This window comes from Solanum lycopersicum, chromosome 7 (assembly GCF_036512215.1).
Source record: "Solanum lycopersicum chromosome 7, SLM_r2.1".
Lineage (NCBI taxonomy): Eukaryota > Viridiplantae > Streptophyta > Magnoliopsida > Solanales > Solanaceae > Solanum > Solanum lycopersicum.
In genome coordinates, this window is record NC_090806.1 from 3,622,546 (window position 1) to 3,645,540 (window position 22,995).

The 22,995-nt window shown below is 26.2% G+C and overlaps 3 non-coding genes across 3 annotated transcripts; all 3 read right to left on the reverse strand.

Moving 5' to 3' along the window:
* Positions 1–1,139: 1,139 nt before the first annotated feature.
* LOC112939984 (U6 spliceosomal RNA) lies at positions 1,140–1,242 on the reverse strand. Its single transcript, XR_003247596.1, has one exon. It is a non-coding gene; the product is annotated as a U6 spliceosomal RNA (small nuclear RNA).
* A 4,397-nt stretch (positions 1,243–5,639) lies between these two features.
* On the reverse strand, positions 5,640–5,756 carry LOC112941943 (U5 spliceosomal RNA). Its single transcript, XR_003247592.2, has one exon. It is a non-coding gene; the product is annotated as a U5 spliceosomal RNA (small nuclear RNA).
* A 1,200-nt stretch (positions 5,757–6,956) lies between these two features.
* LOC112941942 (U5 spliceosomal RNA) lies at positions 6,957–7,072 on the reverse strand. Its single transcript, XR_003247591.2, has one exon. It is a non-coding gene; the product is annotated as a U5 spliceosomal RNA (small nuclear RNA).
* Between the last annotated feature and the right edge of the window lie 15,923 nt (positions 7,073–22,995).

Genomic DNA, 22,995 nt, shown 5'->3' on the forward strand with positions numbered 1-22,995 from the left:
ATTTAAAAAAGATAATTGTAGATAACTTAAAAATTTGCAAAATTATCATTTCAACATATGATCTTTGTCACCCTCTCGTGCTAAAGTTTGAAAATTGAAGAATAATATTTTTCAATTGTAGCATCATTTGTTTGACTTTGACCCTACAAAAATTAACAGACTCACTATTTTATTTTACGTGTAATTATTACCCTACTATATAAAAAAAAAAATTAAACAGCAAACAAAATTATCTTGTCAAGTGTTTTTACTATAAATAATATCTCATAAAATATAGCGTAGGGACTATAATATAAGTGTAATTAGCTTAAATCGTGGAGCAAGAATAACAAATTATGTATCTTAACACAAGTTGCGTAGGTATTCATTCGAACCTTCTTCGATTGACAAAAAAAAAAATTATATATGATTAAAATTATTTGTTATGTAAATATAATAGATAATAAACTTCCTTCAACTAATTAATAATCATATGTTTATTTTTATAGATCTAATCTTTTTAATGTAAAATTTTGAGTCCGCTATTAAATATGATTATATATTTAATTAAATTATAAAGAAGAAGGGTTAAAAAGTTAATATTTTACATTAGTGTTTATTATTGACCAGTCAACTGAACACAACCACTATTTATATATGGTCCAATCATCTTATAGAAAATTATATTATTGTGAGAAAATAAATATTATGTGCTCTAACTCGACGTATTCGTCTTAATCATATTCGACCCTATCTTTCTTCTCCAGTTGATGATGCATATTGAACTTCAACGTCTAGTCTGATTCCCCCTTCCGAAAGTGCCACAGTTCCTTCCATCACAGCTCCAGAAAACAGGGCATTCATACCTAACCTTTTCACTTGATTTCAATCTCAACAAAGAAATGAAAGCATAACTCTTTGCTCGCTTGCAACGCCTCTTAGTCTTTTATTTAGCCTGTCTTGTGAAAATCTCTCGGGTGTCTACGGCAGATCCGATCAGTCTCAGGTTTAAGCTTATTGTATCTACTTACATGAGATCTAATAATACATGTTTTCAATAAGTCATTTAATTGTTCTTACAAGAGATATTTGGACTTGTACATACGAAAAGGAGTAAAAAGAAAAGAAAATAAAAAAAAGGGGGGGAATTTGGTTGAGAAAAAAATTTGGACCATTTCTCGATTTGTGCGTGTCATCCTTGCGCAGGGGCCATGCTAATCTTCTCTGTATCGTTCCAATTTTATCGGATGTCCCCGAAGGGACGTTTATATATACAAGTGTTACGCAATATAAATAAAATGAAAAAGTTTTCTTAAGCCGATGTGGAGAAAATAGCTTTCTCTAGTTGGGCCTAGATCTGAATGAAACCTAGTTGGGCCTGGAAAACATTTAATGGGCCGAGCTTGCTTTTTAGGCCCATTTATTAGTGAACCTTGGGCCACATTCTAATGTAGGTCCAACACAAGCGGTCGTAAGTCCATAATGAAAATGGCCCATCTAAAAGGCGGGAGACTTACGGGCGTTAGAAAATAGGAATAACCTCTAAATCCTCAAAAAAAAGGTTTACAGAGACGAATTCAGAATATGAATATCGTCAAATTCTTTATTAACCTTTTCAAGATTGTACCACAGTTCTTCTAATGTATTGATTTCAATACCCATTAGTTATGCTTATTTATTTTGTGAAGATTTAACACATACAATTTAAATAAAATTGATTATTGATGAAGCTTGAAATATATATATATATATATATATATATATATATATATCGTACATGGAATTATTTGACGTGCAGGCCATTCATTCATTGAAGACTACTTTATTTGCAGTTTATCTTCTATTTTATATATATATATATATATATATATATATATATATATATATATATATATATATAAAATCACAAAATAAAACACATATTGAGAATGCTAAAATGCAACGAACTCGATTTTTCGTGTAATAATAACTCAGTTAGGTATTATCTCAGAAAGTTTACGTTTGTTGTTGAAATTATTCAAAATCAAGAATAAATTTGAATTTCTGTGATAATAATTACTCTCTCCGTTTCACAAAGAATGATCTAGTTTGACTAAGCACGGAACTTAAGAAAATACAAAAGACTTTTGATCACGTTGTCGTAAATTTAAATTTATATCAAATGTACAAAATTGTCCTTTAATCTTATTACCTTAAACATGTCACGTGAAAAGTTGTTATCAAAAAATGAAAGAGATTCTTTTTGAAACAAACTAAAAAAGAAAATAGATCATTCTATTTAAAACGAATAGAATATTATTAATTGAATGATCGAAAAATTAAATTACTATCATATTGATTTCACATCGAATTCTCAACCTTAATTTATCATATCATCGATCATAATTAAGACATTTTCTTAGGTTATACGATACTTCTAGGTTAATCGTGGAAGACTTGTAGTGGCTTGTGGACTAATAAGTAATTATTGAAGTCCCTATCATTAGTCAAAATCAATCCATTTTTTTATCAACTAATTAAACTCCAAATTAATTAACCTATTTTACTCTAAAAGGACACTTGTTATATTTATTGGGAGATAGATATTTAAATTGAGTAATTGCATTTTTTATCACTTGATTCTTGGTAAATTCTAATTTAGAGTTTTGTGATATCAAATTAAGTATATATTTTTATTTTGAACTGTGATATTTGATTAAGTATATTTAATATTCAAATAATAAATTTAAGAGTTTTATTATCCTTAAAAAAAGGAATAAATTTTGAATTTGCATATCGCATGGTTCATTTGATCAGACAAGCTCATATATTGAAATTTGATACCACTTTTGTTATGACATATTTGATTTGTCTTCAATTTTCGATTGTCATCGTCTGATACATGCTACTATCAAATTTAAATTTTAACTCATATATCATCCTTAACTATCTGTCTTCGATCATAAAATACATGCAATAAATTTGATAAAAACTTTCTAAAGACCTTCGAAAAAGTAAACCTATTCCAAATTATATAACTTTATATCATGAGCATAACTATCCACTACAATGAGTCATAATGACTCATATGTTCATTAGATTTATATATACTTCAAAAAATTAGAAAGTTTCAAAATTGAAAAAATAAATAAATAAATTGTCAATGCTAAAGGGGACTACAAGGATTAAATCATTTCTCTTTTAGTAAATATAAATAATTGAGTCGAACTTTTTCAAACTTTAAGCTAAGAAGCATCCAATAATCAACCCTTTATGAATTATGAAGTCCCCATATTTCAAAACTTTAATTAATCTTTCAAATAATGTCATTAATAATCTTTTAAAAACTTTATCAAAGTATGATTTTTTCATTATTATATACGTTTTTTATATTTATTTTTATATTTTTTTAATTTTAATTATGAGTCTATTTAAAATAATATTTTAACTTTTACAAGATAAAAATAAGACTCGCACATCACTCATTTTTAACTCCACTTATAAAAGTGTATATATGTGTATATATATATATATATATATTAAAAACGAGTAATGAATATTTAATTATAGATTTCTTAGAGAACTCTATAGATCATTTAATGGAGCAAGGTTATGTATGAAAAAAATTATTCCTTCCTAATTTTTTAAAGCTACACTCATTTTAATTTTGTAGTAGTTCAATTAAGCATGTTATTTTCTTATTACTATATTATAGGGTTTTGGAACTCGAATACATAGCCTTAAAGAATTTTCTAAACGTCTTCTTCTGTTAAAAAGTGTCAATACTTTATATATATATTTATTAAATTAAAATTTGACATGTATATACCATATAATTTTCGGATCAAGGATGTTTTAGGGTGGGTCCGCCCCTAGGTGGGGTGGAGGGGGGGGGGTTGAAATTAGTCATACTTGTTAATAATGAAGATAACAAAGGTTACCAATGTAATTAACTAAACCAAAAAAGATTTCTATATAACCTTTAACCTCTAGAATCATTGAACTTGTTTGCTTGAATAACAAGATCAAACCACCTATTTTTTCCTCTTTCAATTTCATTTCACATTCTTAAACCAAAAAAAAAAGAAGAAAAAATTATTTTTATTTTCTTAAAATACAAATCTCCATGGCTTCATCAAAATCTCAATCACCAAAAAGAATTTGTTATTGTTCTCCTACTACTCATCCTGGTTCATTTAGGTGTAAATTTCACAAAAATGGACAAAAATCATCATATTCAAGAAGATCATCATCAAGTTATTGGGAATTAGCTAAAATTGCAAAAGCTAAATCTTTAAAAGTATTTTTACTTCAAATAATCAAGCCTTCAAGTCATGATCTTCAAAGGAGAAGAAATTTTCAGCCTAAACCATCCAGGTTTATTGGATCAATTAATAATACTAATCAAGATCATGGGGTTATTGTTTCTTGAATTTTTTTTTTAAAAAAAAATTAATTTTTGTTAATTATTAGAATGTTTAAACTCTCATAAAAGTGGTACATGGAGTCATGGACTATGTCACTAATATGTATATATATATATGAGGATTTTCTTTATGTTTTTATCAAATTTTATAATGATTGTTTGTTCAGATATTTTTTTGATTGCTATAATGAAATGGTGTTATAAATATATATATATAATATGATAAAATATGAAAAATTGATTCTTAAAATCTTGATTATTACATTGAAATATCATATATAGGATGATTGTCATAGAAGTTTACTCCTTAATTATGATGAAAGGGTCATTAGTGAATTTTGGTTTGTGCTTTTCTCTTTATAATTTTTGTTATTCTCTTTTCTTCTTTTTTTTCTTTTTTTTTTCTATTTTCACATACTCTATGCTCCCACGTTCTTTGTCAATTAAATGTTTGGTCTAATTCAGAATTTTTAAATGTAATTTAGAATATTATTTTTTGGTAGGAAAGAGAAAAAAAAAACTTATATTAGATTAAGGATGTGTATATGGGAGATTACATATGTAATTTTGATGTAGTATGGCAAGAAAGAAAGAAACAGAAATATTCAAGTTTAAGATGGTGATTCGTACTTGTCATGTTTTATTTTTTGAGAGCAAACTAACATCGAGTGATTCAAGATATTTTTTTAGGATAAATATAGTTCAATGTCTTTAAATGGTTTACACATATGAATAAATAAAAGGGAAACTTACGCGGTTAAGTAAATTTATACTACTTAGTTATTTATCATAATTTGTTATAATTATCATTTGCGATTAACATTATAAATTAATTATATGGACTGACTTCGAGTTTATATGATTAGTCACATTTGTATGTACTTAATTTGTATAATGTACAAATACATATGTATAATATATAATTTATCTAACTGATATTACATATACAATTCACTTCTCTCCCACTCTCTGCCCTCTCAATATACAATTATCTAACCGCTATTTGTCCTTTCTCGCGCGTCTCTGTCTCTCTCGCATCTTTCCTCCCTAGATGTAATCTATCTCCCACCCTTTGCCCTCTCTCACTCTCCTCTCTCTCTCCCAATCTCTCCTCGCCTTTCTCCTCCCTGTTACATATAGCTACGAATTGAAATTGGTCAATTAATAACTATAAAATAATTAAGTTATTTTTGAAAAGCTACATGAAAGTTCCTCTAAAAGAGAAAATTATATAAACTTAACACTCGTATTGTTGGGGCTTCCATTGATGGAATCCCTCCAAAAATTAGCTTATGCCACTATTTGCAACGAACACACGGTATTCTTTAGTAAAAGGCGAAAGAATAGTTCGCTATGTGTCCACTGCGTGGCTGCGTGGGTTTCATTAATAGCGCTTGAGCTTCTTATATACAACTTCCAAATGCTAACTCCTTCACTTAACTTATTGATGTGGGACTTTTGTTATATGGGCTTGTTTCTTCCTATATGATTTAGGATGTTGGACTAAGATTTTTGGGCCATCAAAATATTGAGCTCTACTCACGATAGACTTCTTGAGTTCATTACATATTTGGTTATGACGTTGATTTGTAATATCTTTAAAACACCTTTTGGTTATTGACATTTTTATTCATATATCTTTCAACGATAATAAAAACACATTCCTAAAGTATGATTTCATCATAACTTTTATTTTGATTTAAAAAATTATTGTATCTACCTCGAATTTCTCTATCAATTGTGATTAAAGTGTTTCGTATCGATACAGATACAACATTAGTAGAAGTGAAGAATTTGTGCAACTTATTAGCTCCGATCATTAACAACATATTTGACAAATTTGTTACCTTCAATCATGCATTTTTGTCAAATGTAGAGAGCTAAGTCGACACATTATTAAATCTAGGGGAAACTACATATTGACTAATGAAGAGAAAATGAATGGAGTACATAATTAGAGACATAACTATTTAAAAGTTTATTTCACGATTCTCTAAAACGGCTTAATATATTTAACAACTAAATAATGGATTTATATGTAAAAGAAGATTAATTGGCATCATATTTTGCTATTAAAAAGGAAAAGGAAAAGGAAACAAAGAAACCATTCCACTTATTTTATTTACTTCACGAAATATGAAAAAAAAAATTAAAATTAGTAACGTATGAAAATGAATCATCATCTTCTATCTAATTAGTATATATACTAAGAGAAGAATGTCTCAATCAAATTATACAAATATAATATACAATTATCTATGCAATTCACCACTATTTGTCTTTTTCGCTCGCCATTTTCTCTCTCTCCCAATCTTACTCGTATCTTTCCTCCCTATAACATATAGCTACGAATTGTCGAACTATAGATAATTCGTCTCCCACTCTTTGCCCTGTCTCACTCTCCTCTCTCTCCCCCAGTCTTTCCATTGCCTCTCTTCTCCCTATTATATATAACTACAAATTGAAATTGTCAATCTATACAACTATAAAAATAATTAGATTATTTATTTTTGAGCGGCTATGTGAAAGTTCAATGAGAAAATTATATAAACTTATGTACTCGTATTGTTGGGGTTTCCGTTGATGGAATCCCTCCAAAAATTAGCGTATGTCACTATTTACAATGAACACACGGTATTCTTTAGTAAAAGGCGAAAGAATAGTTCGCTATGTGTTCATTGCGTGGCTGCGTGGTTTTTGATGATGGCGCTTGAGCTTAATATATACAAAGTTCCAAATGCTAACTTCTTCACTAAACTTATTGATGTGGGACTTTTTTCTATATTGGCTTGTTTCTTCCCATATGATTTAGGTTGTTGGGCTAAGATTTTTGGGCCATCAAAACATTGAGCTCTACTCACGATAGACTTCTTGAGTTCATTACATATTCAGTCGTGACGTTGATATATGTAAATATTTTTAAAATATCTTTTAATTGTTGAAATTATAATACATATATCTTTCAACAATAAGAAAAATACATGCCTAAAGTATTGATTTCATTATAACTTTTCTTTTGATTTCAAAAATTATTGTATCTGTCTTGAATTTCTCTATCTATTGTGATTAAAGTGTTTCGTGTCGATACAGATACAACATTAGTAGAAGTGAAGAATTTGTGCAACTTATTAGCTCCGATCATTAACAACATATTTGACAAATTTGTTACCTTCAATCATGCATTTTTGTCAAATGTAGAGAGCTAAGTCGACACATTATTAAATCTAGGGGAAACTACACATTGATTAATGAATGAGAAAATGAATGGAGCACATAATTTGAGGCATAACTAATTAAAAGTTTATTTCACGAGTCGATATATGGCTTAATATATTTAACAACTAAATAATGGATTTATATGTAAAAAGAAGATTAATTTTAGCATCATATTTTGCTATTAAAAAAGAAAAGGAAGCAAAAAAAAAAAAAACCATTCCACTTTTTTTTTTTTACTTTTAAAAATATGGGGAGAAAAAATCAATTTTAGCATCATATTCCTCATAACGATAACGCAAATTCGAATTTGCACCGTGTAAGACTTTTTCACGAATGAAGAGTTCCTTAACATATATTTTCTTCTTTATGTTCAGATTCAAAATCTAAGACCTATACTTGAAAAGACATATGTAGCAACTTCTTAAGTTTTAAATGGATATTTACCATAGTAACTTTATTAACTTTAATAGCATAAACAAAATACTTCTTTCAAAAATTACATTTTAAATAAACAAAATCATGAAAAATGAAAAAAATTATACATGGGCTTGTTATCATTAAATGTACAACTCGTTAATTAATGTGAGTAATTAATGTAACAATGTGACTAATTATATTAATTTATAAAATTTATGTTGTTGGTTTGTCGTAGAATTGTAAATGAGATATGAGTAACAATCTATCTTCAAGATAGAAAAAAATTACGTCTGATGATTTTTAGTTACCTCAAGTTTTATTTTTCTTAGGGAAAAAGGACAAATAAATTCTTGAATTATCGTAAATTGTATTCGGAATATTGGTGCTTCTGTCGTCTAAAAACTAGAACAATTATGTCCGTCACTCTAAAGGAAGACTAAATAGGGACACATGACACAATCTAATCCGTCGATTTGATTTTAATAAAATGTCGGTGAGTGGATAAAATTATGACATATGTATACCCGTTAGTATAAAGGGTATATATGTTCTCATTTTTGAGATCTAAAACGCAAAGAACAATTGCATAGATTAAGTAATTGATGGTATCGTGATACTTTTTTGATAAATGATGTATCTTGCTTACTTTTTTGATACATTACATCCAAATACCTTTCTATGATATCACCATTATAACTTTTGTTTTGATTTGAATAATTCATTTTATAACTTTTATCTATTATTTTAATTAAAATATTTAAAATTAATTGATCAATCAAGATATAAATTCCACACCCATATCATATCGTGTCGATATAGATATATATGGCACTCAAAATAAAGAAACCCACAACTTACATGGTAGTACAAGGTTTTAGGCAAATTCTAGTGGTTAACATTATCACAATGATTGACAAATTTGTTAGCTTCAATAATGCTTTAATCTTCTTAGTCTTGTGACAAGTAGAACCCATGCACTTTTGTCAAAAAGTAGAAAGATAAGGCCACACATTACTAAAGGCTAGGGGAAATTAATGAAAGAGAAAATGAATCACATGATATAGAGAGTGTATCACCGAAATTTTGATCATAATTATATATTTTATATCAATAAAAATTGTAAAAAAAAAATATGTTTTTTCCTGTTATATAATATATGAAAACGATTCGCTATCTTCTTAATATATTGAAATAAGAATATTCCAATCAAATTATCAACTGACATGAAATAACCTACTTAGAATTAGAACCGAATACACACTATTTTATATTTTTAATATCATATCTCTTCACATGAATGTGAAAATTTCTCAATATTCCCAACCATGAATAAGAGCCACACAAAGGCATAAACTCAACTTTTTCTACGTACTAAAGGATTAATGTAAAAGAACAATAAAAAATGAATAACTTTTTTGTTATTGTTTTAACAAACCTATTGCCAAAAACTCAAGTTCATGACAAGTGATTTATTCTTTGACAATGCATTTGATTAAATTGTCCCAATGTATTGGGAGCCATGAATTTCTCTCATGGCTTGTTTTCAAAGTAGTGGCAACCCATGTGAAAGGAGTTCCTTTTTGTTTTTTTGACCAAATGTCCAAATTCATGACCAAAGACTCTAAATATTGTTAGTAACTTGTTATGCCCTAATTGGTCCACATATTCTTTCAAAGGTTCTTGTCATACTTTGAAACAACCCCCCCCCCCCCCCCAAACCCCCCTCCCAACCTAAATTAGTGAGGTTACGATTAATTTGGATGTGCATAGCGTAAAACAAATATAAGGAGGAAATGTTCGCTAATAGAATTTTATAGTTTCATATTAAAGATTTGAACCCCAAATCTACTTCAACCAAAAAAAGGGCGACCCCCTATTCAAACCAAAAGAAGTACCATTCTATTTGTCTCACCGCAATTATCATTAGTATAGAGAAGTATTGAAACACTCTTGAACTTGGCATAAATTACGAAAAGTCTTAAAAACACTCATCTACTTAACTGATTGAACATGAATACACCATCAATTTGTCACATAGTATAGCAAGTAGTCTTAAGCTCTTTTAGAAACATGGGGTTCTTAATTAAAAAAAAACCTTGAAAAGTGTTGAAAACACCCTAAACTTGACGAAAATTTTGGGGTGTATTTTACTCAGATTGTAGGGTGAGTGATGTATTTATGTTCAGTTAGTCAAGTAAAAGAGTGTTTTTAAGACTATTAATAGTTCAGAGAGGAAAATTAATTACCGTGTCAAATTTAAAAGTATTTTTAATACATCTTCCTAGTTAAAAAATAATTATTCGCATCAAATTTAGAAGCGTTTTTAATACTTCTCCCTTACTAAGGTCCAATTGGCTGCTTAATTTCTCTACGCTTAAGAAGACTTGTTAACTAATACACACACTAATTGAAGTAACAAACAATTGATTAATGGACTAATTTAGAGAATAGTCAGCAAATATATAAATTTAGTGTTGTTTAAACATAAATATACATACTAAAATCATATATAACATACATATAATATACATAAATGGTGTACATGTTTTGTATATTTAGAGTAGTCTATCTTGTTTATTGAGTTTCTAATATATTCACACTATCAAAGGCTCAACCAAAGTTTGAAATAATTGTATTACTTATGATCTCAATAGCCAATATTGTGAATTTGATAGATTAACATAATATAACAATTTAGGTTCAACAATTTTTTTTAATTTAAAAATACTTTTTACGAAGTCTTAAAATAAATTTGAATCCATGGATGTGTGTACTATATGGTTGAACTAGCTTGGAATATGCAATATTTATTTTCTAATGCATCTTCAAATTGTACTTGATTTGACTCTTTGAAACAAAATTACCTCTAACATTATTTTAATATATATGCCAAAAAATTAAAGCTTCAATTGTTGACCCAACTTGGTCAACTCTCAACCTATAAGACATCCACCCAAGAATCTTCTTTCATATTTATATTTTGTTTTATTTCATTGCTTCAAGTAAAAAGGAAAAACATAGTAGAACTTTTACCATTTCATTTCTCCATTCCCTAGAGGAATGTTAGCTCTGGTTTGCAATATATATATCTTATCAGATTTTATATATGTCCAAATATACATAATTCAGATATATGAGATCAAATTAGGTGTAATTAATTTGTTTGAGATACATCACATTTAAGTGGTTTTGCATGTATTTGTGATGTATAACAAATTTCGCTCTTCTCTCTTTGAATCACTCCAGATACAAACATATACATGTATTTGGTGTAATTCACCTGTTGAAATTAGGTCTTAGGTCTAACTCACACCCCAAAAGCTAGCTCAAAGGGAGGAGGATTGTCCAAGCTTTACAAGGAATCCACCCATCTCATTAACCACCGGTGTGAGACTTTTGTCATTCTTTAACATCCCACCTTACGCCCGGTGCTTAGCATCTGGTGCGTGGGCAATTTTGATTTTGGAGGACCCCAACATCGAGTGAGACGGGCCCTGCTCTGATACCATGTTAAATTAGGTCTTAGGCCTAACTCGCACCTCAAAAGCTAGCTCAAAGGGAGGAGGATTATCCAAGCCCTACAAGGAGTCCACCCATCTCATTAACCACCGATATAGGACTTTTGTCATTCTTTAACAATCTCGGATACATACAAATCTCGCTCGCCTCTCTCTCTCCATTTTTGTGTATTTGGTAGCAAAAATACATATATTTAAGTGTATTTTTTTCATTATATAGTAGGAAACTCTTAATTAATGATAAAATACGCAATATTTTGAATATATATATATATATATATATATATATATATATTAGTAATAGTGTATGTATAATTATGTTATCATTTTTTTATGAATCACAAGTGTATGGGAGCAGTCTTTTATATATGCCTATGGCCTCATGGGAGAGGTGAATTATTTATTTATTTATTTATTTATTGCAATTGGTCAATTATATTTTTATTTTTTAATTTTAGTAGAAAAGGGGATCTTCATGGACCTTTATAATACAACATACATTTTAAAATATGATATTATTGTTACAAAAACAAAATAAAATATAGATGCATTTATTGTTCTAAAAAAACTAAACATCTATCATGATGGATTATGGAGTAATTAATTGAAATTGGCGTATACGTGAAGGAGTAATTAGCATCCTAATCTCAAAATACTTTTCTTAATCCATATGCATGTATGCCGTTTCTTCTAAGCTAATTATAGTTTGTTAGGTTTAGGGGGGATGTATCTTTGGATCTTGTTAATTATATTATTGGAATGTAATATATGTGTCGAAATAATAATGTGTTGCGGCTTTTAACTAAAAAGCATTATTCATTGAACAAATATTTCACGTTTATGCAAAGTCCGAATTCTAAAAAAAAATTGATTGCAACTCAAAGAGTGTGATGTAAATTTTTCATTCTGATACAAATATTATATTGATATTTATTTTCACGACTCAAACGCATAAATTAAGATACGAACTTTAAATTAGATAAATTTTATTTGGAAAGTACTAGTTTATTATCAACACCTTTTAGTGTAATAGCCAACTCTATCTAGTATAAGACAAATCCCTAACTATATATTAAATCAACATGCAAAAATATGTGTTTACATAAAAGCTAAGAATATATAAACTTATTCTCTAGAGTAATTAATTAAACATTATTATTGGGGTTTAACCTAAAGATAACTAAAGCAACCTCCTTCTTATAATCAATGTAACATATATATATGCATATTTTTATTTCATTTCAATTTATCGTATTACTTTACTTTCTAGTCCGTTCTAAAAAAATAAATAAATAATTTTTTAATTTTTTAATTTCATGTTTTACGTAATATATTTGAGATTATAATATTAGAAGAAATTGTGATACATTCACTATATTTTAAATTTATGATCATAATTTTTAAAAATTGTAAATTTACATAAATTTTATATTAAATTAAATCTAGATGATTAAATTGAAATCTATGATGAAATAATAAAAAAAATTCATAGATTCAATTTCATGAAATTTAAATTTTGAATTCGTAACAATAATTTTAGATAGACATTCATTCACACAACCCCACATGTGTATATGCCTAATGTTATGACACACCAATAATTGGCCACTATTTTTATATATTTTTTTCAATAAACTAATTCATCATATTTTATTTGAAAATCATAAAATAAATTAATAGGACGTATGTGTGTACGTGGCAACTTTAGGGAGTGCAAAAAGATTATCTTTATAATGACCCCCACCCCTCAACAAAAGTGACCGTTAGTTAAATGGAAAAGTCCCTTGTAATTTTATAGGTTTATTTATTTAAGGGAAAAGATATAAATACCTCTCATTTTATGTTTGAAATTTTAGAGACACACGTATATTATATTAATGTTTTATTATCTCTGAATTTATTTTATTAATTTTGTACTCCTTTTTGACTTACATGAACGAAAAAGGGTAAAAAATTATTAATAAAATAAGTTCAAAGGATAATAGAACCTCCGTATAGTATAAGTGTGTCTCTGAGATTTCGGACATAGATTGAAGAGGTATTTGTACATTATCCCTTTATTTAATTATACTAACTCTTATTTGCATCACCGATATTTTTTTTTTTCAAGTTTCTCGCCTCGTACATCATATTAGAGCTTTAGTAAATTTAAATTCGCATTGAAAAATTTCACATCAAATGATAAAATATTTTCTAATAAAGATGATTCCAAACTCAAGAAAACTCCAAAGCGAGATTTCTAATTAAAACTGAAAAAATATTTACCGTTTCATCAAAATCTTTGTTCATCACATATTATAGTTTCACTAATATATCAAAGCTAGATACAAAAAAGCAGCTCAACAAATAATATTAGAAGTTGTTTATGTAAATTTTTCTACCCCAATTTATGTAAAAATTTATGCATCGTTATGTTTACCGAATCAATTCAATATTTTAAAACATGTAATAGAAAGTTGGGAACCAAATTCTAATCAACTAGTTTTAAGAAGTTCTTTTACTTTTGATGTGAAAATGTTTTCATTTTTTTTCTTTTTACTTCGATCAAAATATAAGTAAAATTAATCGCAAAAACTTGTTTTTATCGAGAAGTTTCAATAGGATTGTAAAATTTTTAGTAGTGAAATATTGTAGTCCTATTAGATTAATTGATACGAAGGCATAGAAAATGTGTGTATATATATATATATATATATATATATATATATATATATATATATATATATATATATATATATACATATACATACTTTAGATTGTATAATTTTACATTTATTAACTAGTGATGTATATACTTTAGATTGTATAATTTTACATTTATTAACTAGTGATGTAACTCTTTTAAATAAAACTAAATTCATGGACATATATTTAATGGATTTCTCATGCTTTGTTTACAAAGTAGTATAACATCGCATGTGAATAGCTATTTGAATATTCTTTTCGGTGTACCAAATTGACCAAACATTTTAATATCTGGAGCGAAGCTAGCGTATATGATGTAAATTTAATCGAACTTTTTCTTTATATATATATAAAATATATATATATATAGTTTATTTAAAAATTATTAATTGTTCTACTACTTCTACACGTATACAATATGGTCATTTCAGTATATGTATTCATTGAATTTATTAATAATTTAGTTAAAAAGTGAATATATATTTTTCTTCCTCTACACGTGTATTCCATAAATAATTTTTTCTAAAAAAAATTGAAAATGGGTCCAAAATATTGTTAAAATTATGGAAATTTAAATAAAAATACCGTCTATAAATAATAGTTTGATCCAAAAATATTGTCTCTTTTTAAGTCAAAAATATCATATATATTTTTAATAAACAAATTGTTTCTTTTCCTTATAAACACACTTTTCCTAACAAAAAAAAAAAAGATTCTTTGAAAAAATAACTAAAAGTTAAAGAGAAACAATATGTTTATCAGAAAAAAAGATATTTCTGATTTAAAAAATAATAATAATCATATCAAATATATTTTTGAATAAAAAAGTTAATAACATGAACTCTTTAGACCATACTACTGACAAAAAGTATTTATGTTCCATCCGAAAAAATTAAATTCATTTTAAATCTTTTTTCAATTTTTTAAAATTAGATAGGGTTATAGTAACCTAACACCATTGATTATTTATAATAAATTGAAGTAACATGACTAATAAAAATTCATATAGTCAAACTTCAATTTAAGTTGGGATCATTAAGACCCCTACATTCAAGCAATATAATATTTGAAAAAAGAATTTGAATAATTTAATATAAATGTTTAAATTTTAATAGTACGTTTTAGGTGTGTTTGACAAGTAATTGCTATCATGAATGTAATAACAAATTGTTTCTTATTTATATAATAATTTAATTTATGTAATGTTTTTTTAACTTTTTCAAAGATAAATATAAAAATCGTTAATCATAATTTATTTACGATTAATAGGACTTTTTTCATTACAAAAAATTAGAGTCGTTAATATGGACTAGGTATGTTGAACCGGCTTAGCTTGACCCGTGATTTTATAGGGTTGAGCTACGATTTTTGGAGTCCATTTGAGAAAAGGACTTTTTAACCCGGCCTGAATAAGTCTGCTGATTTGTGGGGCTTGAGAAATATTGGTAGGAACGGTCCATCGGCCAATAAGAATTAATTACAAAATATAATATAATATTAAAATTTAAAAGAGTTCAAACTCGAAATAATTATGTTAATATTTCTATTTAGAAATTTATACTTTTCTTGAAAAAAAACTTAATAAATATTATAAAGATAATTTTATTTGCAGATTTGATTAAAAAGTAATAACATTAACATCATGTAATATTATTTTGTCGATATTATGATAATATTTTAAATTATAATTTATAATTTAATTTAATAATTCTACATATAATATAATTTTGAAATAAAGTGAGCTGTCCCCGCAAGCATGTAGCCCACGTACTTGTGAATTGGACCGGTCATTTTCTGACCCACACCAAAAATGGGCTAGCCTGGCATGACCCATAAAATATCGAAACCTGTATGGGTTAGCCCGGATGAGTAGGCTAGCACATATTGACAGCTCTATAAAAAATAAGTCTCACCTTATTTTAAAAAATTATTTCAAAATTAATGTTATCTTTAGCAAGTGTTCAATTTTTTTAATTGTTTTTTTTTTGCAATAAACTGTGAAAAATGAACGGATGGAGTACATAATATTTATTAGTTTCGTAATTATTTATATAGCACTAATATAAATATTCCTCCTATCCCTATTTAGTTGTCCACTTTAGAAGTGACACACATATTAAGGCACCAATTATTATCATAGTTTAGTTACAATTTTATCTTTAACTTAAAAGATTATGCAACTCTCCAAGTATAATAAATATATTTTTTGGTTTCAAAAAGCACGTATTACAACTTAATAGTACTAGAAATTTTCTAGAATTAAATAAGGGCTATTAGAAAAAAAAACTTTTATCCTTTTTATATTTGTTAAAATGGATAAATAAATAGAGACAAATATAAAAGAAAATATGAACAAGTAAATCGGAACAGAGGAAGTATTACATAGTGATAGTAGAGTTGACTTGTTTATACAAGGTGATAAACATCAAGAGAAATAATTACTTTGGTCCTAATCTACACTTATTAGTGCTAATCCCTAAGCTACACTTATTAGAGATAAACATAAAGAAACAATTATATTTGTGTATTAATTAATTGCTCCTAAGTTACACTTATTAATGCCTCATTTTAAATGGTAAAATTCTTTTACATTCATTGTTAATTGTCACCTTTAATCTATATTATTCATGTATCCATTACATGCTCGTTAAATTATTTCTCATATTATAAATCAATTAATATAAACACATAGCAAAATATTTATATTAATTATTATTTGTTAAATGAAATGGATGAAAATTTTTGAGATAGTTAAAAGAGGTATGATTGTGATAATGACCTTTAGTGTTGAAATTGAGTAAATAAGAATCTAGAGAGCAAAGTGTATCACCTTGCTATAATTATAATTCATGAATTTATTTATAATTGTAATTATTGTGATATCTGATTTAAAATTTTGATTATATAATACTAATTTAATATTATAATAAAAGAAAATATCAATATATTTTTTTGAGCTCAAATGGTCTGGCAATGCATGTGAGCTCAGCATATTGAAGTGTGACCTCTGAATTTAAAATTTTTAATATAAATATAATAGTTTTTTAAAAAAAATTATGTATTTGAAATTTATTTTTAATTTTATAAATTAGTAATTCAACATTTAATAAAGTGTTTCATTTTATTTTTTATAGTATAAATATAGATATAAAATATTTAATTTCAAAAAGATTATTAAAATATAAATTCATCTCTAACTGGTGTACATGTGTTCGATCATATCTCGTTCGATAATAGATTTTATACTTGAAACTTAAAAGGAAAATAAACTTTAGACATTGTAATCTGTAACTTGAAATTGTCTCTTGAGAAAGTACTATACTTAAATTCTTTTTAAAGTTTTGTAAGCCAAAGCTTCAAAAATAAATATGTAAAAAGATAAATTTTTTTAAAATCTACTCTCTAAATTAATGACTAAGTCACTAAACAATAGTTAAAATACATAAATATTCAAAATTAATAACACAATATAATATAAAAAGTAACTACCTTCCTAACAAGCTACTAATAAATAAGTTAAATAGCTTTTTATATACTTTAAATAATAAATTGATCCTTCTTTCTTCTTCCTTTTATCGATGAGACTAAAGATTCGCTCTGAATAAAATTTTATTTATATTTATAGCTCAAATTTAAAATTTTTAATTAAAGTAAAATTATTTCAATATCTTACCGTAACTCATATTAGTAAAAAAAAGTAAAACTTCAGATTTATTTTTATAAAAAAATTAAAGTATCAAATAAGATGGAAGAAAGTATATAAAAGATTTTGGCATTTGGAATATACAACTTTATTCATGAGGTATTCTCTTTGATACACTAAGAAGAATCAAAAAAAATATTTCACATCGAATTCCTATATAACATATGCATAAAATGTTTTTCTTTTCGCAATATTTAAACACAATTAATTTAGATTCACACAAAATAATATTTTTTTATTGAGATTTTATGAAATTTCAATGAAGTGGGTGCAACTAGTTAGGAAGTTGCAAAAATGTCAATAATTTGCCTCTTCAAGGGCTAATTAATTAATTAGCTTCAATAGTAAGTTGCAAAAATGTCAATAATTTGCCTCTTCAAGGGCTAATTAATTAATTAGCTTCAATTGTTGACCAGACTTGGTCAACTCTCAAGAACACCATATAATTCACTCCATTTTGGCCCTATATTTTTCATTGACTTAGTTGTTTTCTCTTATGAATATTTTAAACCAAACTAGACTTTCTTTGTGTTTTCTAATTGGTACATTTTCAAAAAAAAAAAGAACTCTTCTATTTATAGTTTAATATTTAATAAATGCATAACGTATAGTCTCAAATAGTTATATATAATCTGTATAAATACTATAATTGCATTGTCGTGGAAGATAAAAGAAGTCTATAGAGTAGGGTCGGAGTGTGTTTAAGTTTCGAAATTAGCATTTTGTTAGTATGAAATGCCATTTATGTTCTACGAAATCAACTTTTTCTGTTTTTAAGCAGAAAAGTCTCTTCTTCGATATTTTTTTAATAATATTTTTATAGAGAATATTTTCTAAGAATTTTAATTAATTAAACATTAAAAAAAAATAGTAATTGTAAGTGACATGTCAAAAACACCTTTGTTCTTCTAATTTTTTTTCTTTCTAAAAGGCAATAGAAATTAATAAAAGAATAAATATGATACAATCTCTTTTGGTTTAAGATAGCAATCTTTCATGTGTGTGACTTTAGGAGAATCTCTTTTTCAATTTGTGCATTGCAAAACTTTTATTTAATAAATTAAATTATTGGTCTTTGTGGTCCTTTTTTCAATTAGGTAGTATAATAAAAAGACATTTTAAAAGATGGGGAGCTTATTTATATGGCCATGCTCTTCCCTACTACCGAGATAATCTATCAGAAACAATCCTTAAACCTTTACAGAATAAAAATACATAAGATCTATACATGTATAATATTAACCTCCAGACCTTAAACCTTATTTGTAATATTATATTAAATATATGATTATTTTATACGTAAACTGACTCAAACACAGCGACGAAATAAAAATTGAAGTATATATCATGAGGGAATATTGAAGTTGATTGAATGTGGAATAGTGGCCAACTAAAACTCAAAGTGCTTTTTAATGAATGCCGTCTCTTCTAAGCAATTAGTTGTAGTGGGAATGGTGGACGTATCTTTTGGATTGCATGAATTATATTATTCCATATAAATAATAGTGTAAATATATATATATATATATATATATATATATATATATATATATATATATATATCAAAACAATATAATGTGCAATGACTTTACTTATTCGAATTTTCAAGGAAAAAGTATTAGAAAAGTAGTGTATCCACACCTTTTGGAATAATATAATTTGAATGAAAAAAGAAATCAACTAAATTTGCAAAAAAGTTAACGATAAAAGACACATTTAAAATATTTTAAAGTTTTGAGTTTTATATCTAAAATAAATATGTGTGAATTTTCTTTCTAAAATACCACCAGATCGATCTTTAATGAGACGCACATCAATAATTATTTTAAATAAAGTAAATAAATAATTTATAATCAATATATTTTATGATAAATATTTAATGATCGTTAAAAGAATATAAAACTAAAAATATGAAAATACTTTAATTAGGTTGTTTTTGGATTCTTCCACTCTTTGCAAAAAGAAAGAAAAAAGTATGGTGACACATGCAATAGACTAAAATAACTTTGAGATTCTTTTTTCTAAAATAATGAATTTCAACATGAGATTCTTTAATTTTGAAAACTAATTTAATTAGAACCTCTTGGAAGAAAAATCTATAGATGAGTTGAATAATTGAAATGGAAAGAAACATGAAATTATCATAAATGGTTGTTTGATGACTTGGTCAAGCTTATAGATTTTTTGGTTAAAAGTATTTCTAAAAAAACATTTTCCTAACATAATCATTTATATTAGAAAAAAAAACATAAAAACATGTTAAGCGGTATATAAACACCTGTATAGTTTAAGGGTATTTTTTTTTATGCATTTTCTCTTTATATTAGGCAAATCAATTTGAAAAACGTCTTTACCTATTAAAGCGAAAAATTGAGTTTTTGAAAAATAATTTGGTACACTACTAATTTAATACTTTTATATTCACCCTAAAAGTTTGGCTAAATCATTTTGAAAAACATGTTTATATATTAGAGCAAAAAATTAAGTTTCTGAAAAATAGATTGATACTCTACTAATTTAACAGTTTTATATTCTTTCTAAAAATTTAGTTGAACACCTCGAAATATCAAGAACTGTTAACTTTCTAGAAATTTGGCTAAATAAACTAAAAAGTATCAAATCAAAATATATTTTTCACATTCAAAAACATGTAGTCAAGTACTAATGATTTTATTCCATAGACCTAATATTATTTCATAAAGTAGTTTGGATATTCCCCAATGCATTTGGCACAAAAGCCTACTTAATTGAACAAATCCCAAATTCTTAGAGAAAATATTCGATGGACCAAATATTATTATCCTCCTACTTGTGTCCTAATATCATTACAAAAATGATTAAAACATATTGTTTAGGTAAGACACACATTATTGTAATTTACTTATTTAATTAATAATTAATATGCCAAAGGCCATGTCTTACTAAATTATTATCACAAATTTAGTTATGAAATGTCACAATTTCATAATACAAACCCCACATGACCACCGCCCTTTGATTATGATCTTCCCATGCTTTCCAATAAAAGTATTTTTCTTCTAAAATTTTGCTTAGTATTTATATTTAACTCTCGTATTGAAGGGGAATATTTTTCTTAAAAGGGACATTATGCATTAAGTAAACTTAATTTTTTTTAGTTTATTTTATTTTTCATATCATGATATGTTTTTTACGTTTATTATTTTATGTTTATGATATTACTTGTTATTTTTTACTACATAATTTAAACTCTATTGTTTATGTTTCTGTCAAGTTATTGTCTCCGATTAGATTTAACATATGCACATACCGTACATATATTCATTGTGCATAAATAATTATTGTATTCAATTCATGGGTGATATTTTTATTAAATTCTATAACTTAAAATTACTACATATAACCTTACATATTATTTATTTTTACATAGATATGAAATTTCTCATTTATCGATTGAAGAAATTCATTATACATGTTCAAAAGTTATATTTGCTTTCATGTTCAAGCGTAATTTCTTTTATAAGTATGTTAACATATTTTTTTTCTTATAATACATACATCACAATGTATAATCTATGCAACTTAAATGTTTCTTTTTATTAGGAAGTGTGATTAAATTCATGTTAGAATATTGCTAATATTTTTTAAGAATCTATTTTATAATTATTTTTAATGTATGAATATTAGAAAAAAATTATTTTCAAGTTCAATGCAAATATTATTCATGACCGCACGAAGCGCAAGAAAACTACCTAATTTATATTAAATTAATAAATATTCAGTATTCACTTTCTAATTATGTACATCATTTAAGTATATTTATCATTAGTGTGGCTATAAAAAAAAGTTCTAAAAAGTTATAGCATTTAGGTTTATTAGGATATTTCGTTAAGCCTTGTTTTAGTTAAATAACTTAACTTATATTTCAACTAAACAATTTTGAAAAAAAAAAACATATTTGTATGTTTATCTTTTTGTTAAACTACTAGGTTTAACTGCTTTAATTAGATGGATCAATTTCAAGTTGACAACGTTTGAGGATTTTAAGATTTATTCGGTTGAACGCATATAATTAAAAAAGCTGATATATTTTACATGGTTAACTCAATTTTTAAATGTGCAAATACTATATACAGACAAAAAAAAATCATCAAAATTTTGAAATCATTTAATTAAAATATTTTGTTAGAAATTGAAATGGTCAATTATACTAAATTTGAATGTATCTGAATAAGAACATTCCAACAAATTTACATAATTGGCTATTTATTAGAGTTTTTCAATATAGAAATAATTTATTTTAAGAAACTTAAAAGAAAATAAATTAATATAAATTAAAAACTAATGGGATTAAAAAGATTGACATAAGTTAATACCGATTGAGTTTAGAAAACATGTGTATGTGTAATCCACGGGGAGTGAGTCACTAAATCAGTAAGATTCAAAAAATACATATATTTTATTCTTTTAATTAAAAAAATTTCACAATCAAGTTCATTGATATCTTTTATTTAAAAAGCAAATCAACTTCGATTCTTGAATAATCCACGTCATGTCTGTTTTTATTGAAAGTTGGAACATGAGATTCTCCCTTTTTTTTTGGAAAAGGCTCGCATTAATAACTCGGATTTTATGTAAATTTTTCAATATTTTATTCATTCGCAACAAAATATTTTCTTTGTGCGTCTGTGAAAAAAAACATATTTTTTGAAAGAGAGATACTATTTCAATAATGGAGTCACAAATATTTAACATATTCATACATGTACGAATTTTTCAATAAGATAGTGTTTTTTCAACTCTCTCAAAATGAAGTCTATTCTTAATTAAGAGGTAAATATTTATTTTTTAATTTTTTGAAACGTCGGGATAATATGCGGCCATTATTATCTCTGCCACAACCTTTGCCTTTGAGTGAAACTTTGCCTTTGGAGTGCTTAGCACTCTGTGGTGAGCACTTTTGTGTGCATTAGGTAAACTCCTCATTGTGTACTAGCATGCAAATCACATCATTACAATCTTTGCTACAGTCTTTGTTTTGAATGAACAGTCTATGGTGAGCAGTACTTTGTGTGCACTAGGTAAACTCCTCA